Here is a 6,873-nt window from a genome sequence, read left to right on the forward strand (position 1 = left end):
TATATATATATATATATATACGTATTTACTGAGTACACAAAACACACTACATTGCCAAAGTAGTAGTTTTTTAGAATCACAAAGTGAAAAGCCCCAAGCGTGAATGCATATCTTCACCCATGAAAAATAAATTACTGAAGCAAATAATACTAACACTGATTTCAAGACCAGCCTAGCCAACATAGTGAAAACCCCATCTCTACAAAAAATACAAAAATAAGCCAGGTGTGGTGGAGCATGCCTGTAAGTCGCAGTTATTTGGGAGACTGGAGCAGGAGAATCACTGGAACCTGGTAGATGAAGTTGCAGCAACAGCAAGACTTCGTTTCAAACAAACAAATTATTAAAAAATGTGGAAGGTTTTGCTTTATTTTTTGTTGTTGTTTTTTTGAGATGGAGTCTTGCTCTGTCGCCCAGACTGGAGTGCAGTGGCGTGATCTGGACTCACTGCAAGCTCCGCCTACTGGGTTCATGCCATTCTCCTGCCTCAGCATCCAGAGTAGCTGGGACTACCGGTGCCCACCACCACATCTGGCTTTTTGTATTTTTAGTAGAGACGAGGTTTCACCATGTCAGCCAGGATGGTCTTGATCTCCTGACCTTGTGATCTGCCCACCTCGGCCTCCCAAAGTGCTGGGATTACAGGCGTGAGCCACTGAGCCCAGCCTTGCTTTATTTTTAAACCAATAAAACATTCTATACTTTCTACATAAAAGTTTATTTGGGTCTAAGTTCAAGTCTAGGCTTAAATCAAGTTAAAACTTACACGTTAGTTAATAAAAGCGTTTTAAGACAAGGTCTTTTTTTTTTTTTAAGGTGGAGTCCCAGCCTGTAGCCAGGACTACAGGTATGCACTGCCACGCCCGGCTAATTTTTGTATTTTTCTTTTATACAGACAAGGTTTCTCCATGTTGCCCAGGCTGGTCTCAAACTCCTGAGCTTGGCCTAGAATCCTGCCCAGTCTAGGATATTTTTGAAATGCATCCCACTACCTACATGTTTGTATATAAAACATGCTAACTACTGTTCATGTGAATCTTCAATTATAGTGAAGCTCTTTTTTTCCTTTTCTAGATTAGAAAACTTTTGAAAATTAAATTCTTTTAAAAGTTAGATTTCAGCCAGGTGTGGTGGCTCACACCTGTAATCTCAGCACTTTGGGAGGCCAAGGCAGGAAGATGACTTGAGTCCAGGAGTTTGAGACTATCCTGGGCAATATAATGAGACCCCGTCTCTACAAAAAATTGAAAGAATTAGCCTGGCATGGTAGTGCCTATAGTCTCAGCTACTCAGCAAGCTGAGTCAGGAGGATTGCTTGAGCCGGGCACAGTGGCTCACACCTGTAATCCTAGCACTTTGGGAGCCTGAGGTGGGTAGATTATCTGAGGTCAGGAGTTCAAGACCAGCCTGGCCAACAAGGCAAAACCTATCTCTACTAAACATACCAAAAAAAAAAAAAAAAAAAAAAAAACGGCAGATGTTGTGGCACTTGCCTGTAATCCCAGCTACTAGGGAGGCTGAGGCAGGAGAATCGCTTGAGCCCAGGAGGTGGAGGCTGCAGTGAGCTGTGATCATGCTACTGCACTCCAGCCTGAGTGACAGTGAGACCTTGTCTCTAAATAAATAAATGTTCTGAGATTTTGTTCCTATATTCCAATGGATCATCTTATGCATTCCCAGAGGGTACATATATGCTTTCAAGACCAATGATCTATATAAATTATACAATCTCTTTATTATTTTAAGAGAAGGGCCTCACTATGTTGTCCTGGCTGGATTCAAACTCCTGAGCTTAAGTGATCCTCCTGCTTCAGCTTCCCAAGCAGCTGGGACTACAAGCACACACTACCACTCCCAGCTTAGAGCTACAATTCAATAGACAGTCATGGATTTTCAGAGTTCATCCAACCGACAAACAACTGATCTAAAATAACATTAAGAACTTACTATTTACCAGACACTGTGCTATGAGCTTTGTTATTTAAATAAACGTGATGCTCAGAGAGACCTAAGCAAACTTCTCCATGACAGTAGAGCTGGTAAACAAAACAGGACAGGTGGGATTTGAAATCAGAGTGACAGACTTCCAAGGCCTACTCTTGAGTAAATGATGTTATGTTCTGATTAGAGAAGACTATATAGAGGCCAGGCGCAGTGGCTCACACCTGTAATCCCAGCATTTTGGGGGACTGAGACGGGAGGATCACCTGAAGTCAGGAGTTGGAGACCAGCCTGGCCAACATGGTGAAATCCTGTCTGCACTAAAAATACAAAAGATTAGCCGGGTTTGGTGGCACATACTTGTAATCTCAGCTACTCAGGAGGCTGAGGCATGAGAATCTCTTGAACCCAGGAGATGGAGGATGCAGTGAGCAGAGATCACACCACTCTGGGTGACAGAGCAAGACTCTGTCCAAAAAAAAAGAAAGAAAATAAAAAAAGATAAATTCTAATTTACTAAGTTGTTTCACTTATACTTTCTACTACCCAAATTCAATGGCATTCTGATACCCTAAGCAAAACATTTCTACCTCAACCCTAAATTTCTTCATGGGAAAATAAAAAAGGCATACAGATGGAGAAATCGAGGAATAAAATGTCACTTCTCTGAAGCTACAAGGCAGATAGAACTGGGAGGTCACAAATATTCCCAATTACATAGTTTTTTTTTTTTTTTTTTTTTTTTTGGCGCTATGAATACAAGGTGATCCTTCTTCCCCTACAACGGCAAAGTATCAGAGCAGAAATGTGTTTCTTTGTGCCTTCTGACTCTGATTTTGTATTATTTTGTCAATCAAAATCTTATAATACAAAGTAGCTTTCAGTTTTACTGATGTCCATGGCTTGGTAACATTTTTAAATAAGAGGAAAAGAAAAACTGAGCTACAAACTCACACAATCACATCTTTAAGAACAAGGCAGGGGTTGGGCACGGTGGCTTACGCCTATAATCCCAGCACTCTGGAAGGCCAAGACAGGTGGATCACCAGGTCAGGAAATCGAGACCATCCTGGCTAACACGGTGAAACCCCGTCTCTACTAAAAATACAAAAAATTAGCCGGGCATGGTGGTGGGTGCCTGTAGTCCCAGCTACTCAGGAGGCTGAGACAGGAGAATGGCATGAACCCCGGAGGCGGAGCTTGCAGTGAGCCGAGTTCACGCCACTGCACTCCAGTCTGCGGCGACAGAGCGAGACTCCATAAAAACGAGGCTGGAAATGCATAACCTAGACAACTATGCATATAGAAGACTCAAACAATTTGGAAATCAGAGAAACTGTTGTGGCTGGGCACAGTGGCTCACGCCTGTAATCCCAACACTTTGGGACTCTAAGGCAGGTGGACTGCTTGAGCCCAGGAGTTTGAGACCAGCCCGGGTAACATGGTGAAACTCTGTCTCTACAAAAAACACAACAATTAGCTGGGGGGGGGGTGCGCTACTGCACTCCAGCCTCAGGGACAGAGCAAGACCCTGTCTCAAAAATAAAAATTAAACTGTCTTTTCTTTTATTGAGACGGAGTTTCGCTCTTGCTGCCCAGGCTGGAGTGCAACGGTGCGATCTCGGCTCACTGCAACCTCCGCCTCCTAGTTTCAAGCAATTCTCCTGTCTCAGCCTCCAGAGTACTGAGATTACAGGTGCCCACCACCACTCCCAGCTAATTTTTGTATTTTTAGTAGAGATGTGATTTCAAATCATATTGGTCAGGCTAGTCTCGAACTCCTGACATCACGTGATCCGCTCGCCTTGGCTTCCCAAAGTGGTGAGATTATAGGTGTGAGACACCGCGCCTGGCCGGCTTTTTGTTTTCGTTTTTTTGAGACAGGACTTCATTCTGTTGCCGGGGCTAAAGCACAGTGGAGAAATCATCGGTCACTGCAGTTTCCACCTCCTGCATTCAAGCGATCCTTTTGAATAGAAGCTGCCTGACCTTTTTTTTTTGGTAGATGGGGATCTCACCATATTGCTCAGGCTGACCTGCAACTCCTAGGCTCAAGTGATCCTGCCACCTTGGCCTCCCAAAGTGCTGGAATTACAGGCATGAGTCATGGCACCCAGCCAGCTGTGTTTTGTTTTTTTTGTTTTTTACTGACAGGGTCTCAGTCAGTCGTTAGCTGGAGTGAAGTGGCTTAACACAGCTCACTACAGTCTTGATCTCCTGGGCTCAAGTGATCCTTCCATTTCTTCCTTCCAGAGTAGCTGGGACTACAGGCGCATGCCACCACATATGGCTAATTTTAAAATTTTGTAGAGAGGAGGTCTTGCCATGTTGCTCAGGCTCCAACTGTTGTATTCTTTCCAATTAAAATGAAGAATTATTTGCTCTTATGGGCACATAAAATAAGAACAAACTAAGAGCTACCCAGTGGTAAGACACAAACTTCTGAGTCACTTTGGGTTTCCTGCGCCTGCAATCCCAGCACTTTGGGAGGCCGAAGCGGGTGGATCACTTGAGGTCGGAAGTTCAAGACCTGCCTGGCCAACTCGGCAAAACCCCATCTCTACCAAAAAAAAATACAAAATTAGCTGGGTGTGGTGGCGCGTGCCTTGCTGTAAGCTTGAACTGGGAGGCAGAGGTTGTAGTGAGTCGAGATCGCTCCACTGCACTCCAGCCTGGGTAACAGACTGAGACTCCGCCTCAAAAAAAAAAAAAAAAAAAGAGCGAGCAAGCAGAATGCAAATAAAAGGTCTGAAGAACAAGTTTTGTTAATTTGCCACAACAGACTGCACTCCAGGGGAAGCTTTGTTGTCCATTAAAGTGAGTTCTCCGGGAAAACGAGGAGTAACCGATTTGCACGATTTTCCTGCGTTTTCTATATTCTCTACTTACTATGACAATACAGCGCTAGAATTTCCAAGTGCTTATACCAGCATAGTGTAATGTATTTAATGAGAAACCAGTTCCAACAACAAAGCATTATAAATTCTCAAGCTGAGTTAGATGTTTTAGTCTGAACCAGGAAAACAGATGGAGTAGGAAAGCTGAACCAAGAATTAAGAGATTTAGAATGTTTCCACTCAGACCTAAGACTCTCCACTTTGTTTCAGAGGGAGTGGGTATGGTTATTGTGAAGAGGAAGGCGGCCCTCATCCTGAATACCCGGTAGCCTCCGTGGGCTGGTGGGTGGGTCCTCCGGTCCAGCACCTCCGTAATTTATGATCAAATGCCCAAGCCAACAAACTAATGCACGGTGATTTCCTAGTCCTCCCCTTCTCCCCTACAAGGAGGCAACCTTTATGTCAGAACAAGGTGCCCAGAAGAAGCCAAAGACACAAGGCACATCCAAGGCAAAGACAATCTTACGCACTTTCTCCTTCCACTTTCTCAGCACCTTCCCCCTCGGCCCAACCCCTTCTCTTAATTTCAAGCTGTACTGAGGTCCTAGGGTGGATCCGGGTGGTCTTTCCTTTCTCTACGGGTAAGCTCTACAAAGAGGCTGAAGTTCCCAATGTTAGTGTTCTTAAGTTTGTGTATAAATTCTGAAAAGTAACGCTGGCCTGCGAGCTATGAAAAGCAGAAGCATGAGTCACCACGCAACGGGTCAATCAAACCTGTAGACCAGAAGGCACGGATCTGGCAAACGGGACGGTGAGCCAGGAAAAAACATCCCCCCAAACCTCTCCGCTGACAGGTTTATCTAGCTGGCTGACCTTGGGCAGGTCACCAGCCGCTCTGAGCACATTCATGTCTAAGATGAGATGCGGGCTGGAAAGCCTTCCAAGAAATAATCCCTTCCGAGTGGTGACGGTCTATGCACCTTTTGAATACACACACCCTAAGAGGCAACGGAGAAGTTTCTAAAGCGCTGAAATTTTTCAACAAAAGGAGGAGGCAAAAGTGCTCGGTAAAAACACAACGGTGTAACTGGTTTTCCCTCCGACCAGAGGCAAGGAGAGAGAAGGGTGAGAAGTTAGACCCCTGGGATGGAGGGAAAAGGCAGCAGCTGAAACCAGGGCAGGAGCAGCAGCGCCCAGCCTGGGCGAGCTGGGGTGCGCGAGGCCTACCGTGGGTGGGCCCGGCAGGGCAGGGCGGGGCGGGGCGCCCGCCGCGCTACTCTCCCGGGAAAGGCGGTGGAGGCGCCGGCCGGTGGCTGAAGAGACTCGACAGCTTTCACGGTGGGATATCGGGAAAGGGTTCACAGGGCGAAAACTAGCTGCGCCGGCGGCTGGGAAGCCGACGCCGGGCCCGCAGAGAAGGCGCGCGCTCGCGAGGCCCCCCCAAGGGGATGGGGTGGCGTGGGGGGAGGGGCCGCAATGGTGGGGGAGGGGAGGTCGCGGGCCTCTCACAATAACACCTCGCAGCCCCTTCCGACCCCCGCCTCTAAGCCACCGGTTCCCCACGACTCTGGATGCACTCACTGAAGTAGAGGGTCCGTGCGGGCCCCAAGCGGCTGAGGCGTCGGCGGGTGGCGCGTCTGTCGCTCGCTCGGTCCCAGCGGCCCCGCTCCGGCGCGTCCCTCCTCCGGCCCCAGCACCAGCAGCAGCTCTTCCACTTCCGGTTCCCCTGCCACTCAGGCAAATGGCTTCCGGAAGTCCCGCCCCCACCCCGCCTCGCCTCAGCGTGGTTCCTCTCTACCCGCTCTACCTCTCCCGGGCGCTGGCGGCGTGCGCCCAGGTGTCCCGCCACGCCCCATTGGGTACCCTGCTTTGTTCTCGCTCTTACCCCCATCTTGTGTGGCGTCTGAGCTACATGGGCCTCTCTGTTTACTCCAACTGCATCGCTCAATTCTGCGTTCGTGCCACCGCAGTGTGGAGCTGGCATTCGGGACAATGTGGCGTGAAGTCACACTGACGCCATTCCCTTCACACTCGGCCAACTTGGCTTCTTCCTCCACCCATGGAATAAACCAGACTGCTGAAAGTGGGAGGGAAA

The 6,873-nt window shown here is 47.8% G+C and overlaps 1 protein-coding gene across 5 annotated transcripts in view; it reads right to left on the reverse strand.

The window, feature by feature from the left end:
- The window catches only part of PAFAH1B2 (platelet activating factor acetylhydrolase 1b catalytic subunit 2), a 39,908-nt gene extending 33,035 nt beyond the window's left edge, over positions 1-6,873 (reverse strand). For 2 of the 5 annotated variants that reach the window (XR_001887510.1, XR_001887511.1), the window contains exon 1: positions 6,360-6,499. The gene's annotated coding sequence lies outside the window, so the exon portion shown is untranslated. Of the gene's footprint in view, positions 1-6,005; positions 6,103-6,359; positions 6,506-6,663 lie in introns of those variants that run through there. The other 3 variants (XM_017883114.1, XM_017883112.1, XM_017883113.1) reach the window with 3 other exon arrangements.

The sequence above is a fragment of the Rhinopithecus bieti genome, unplaced genomic scaffold (genome assembly GCF_001698545.2).
Source record: "Rhinopithecus bieti isolate Rb0 unplaced genomic scaffold, ASM169854v2 scaffold_11964, whole genome shotgun sequence".
Taxonomy (NCBI): Eukaryota; Metazoa; Chordata; class Mammalia; order Primates; family Cercopithecidae; genus Rhinopithecus; species Rhinopithecus bieti.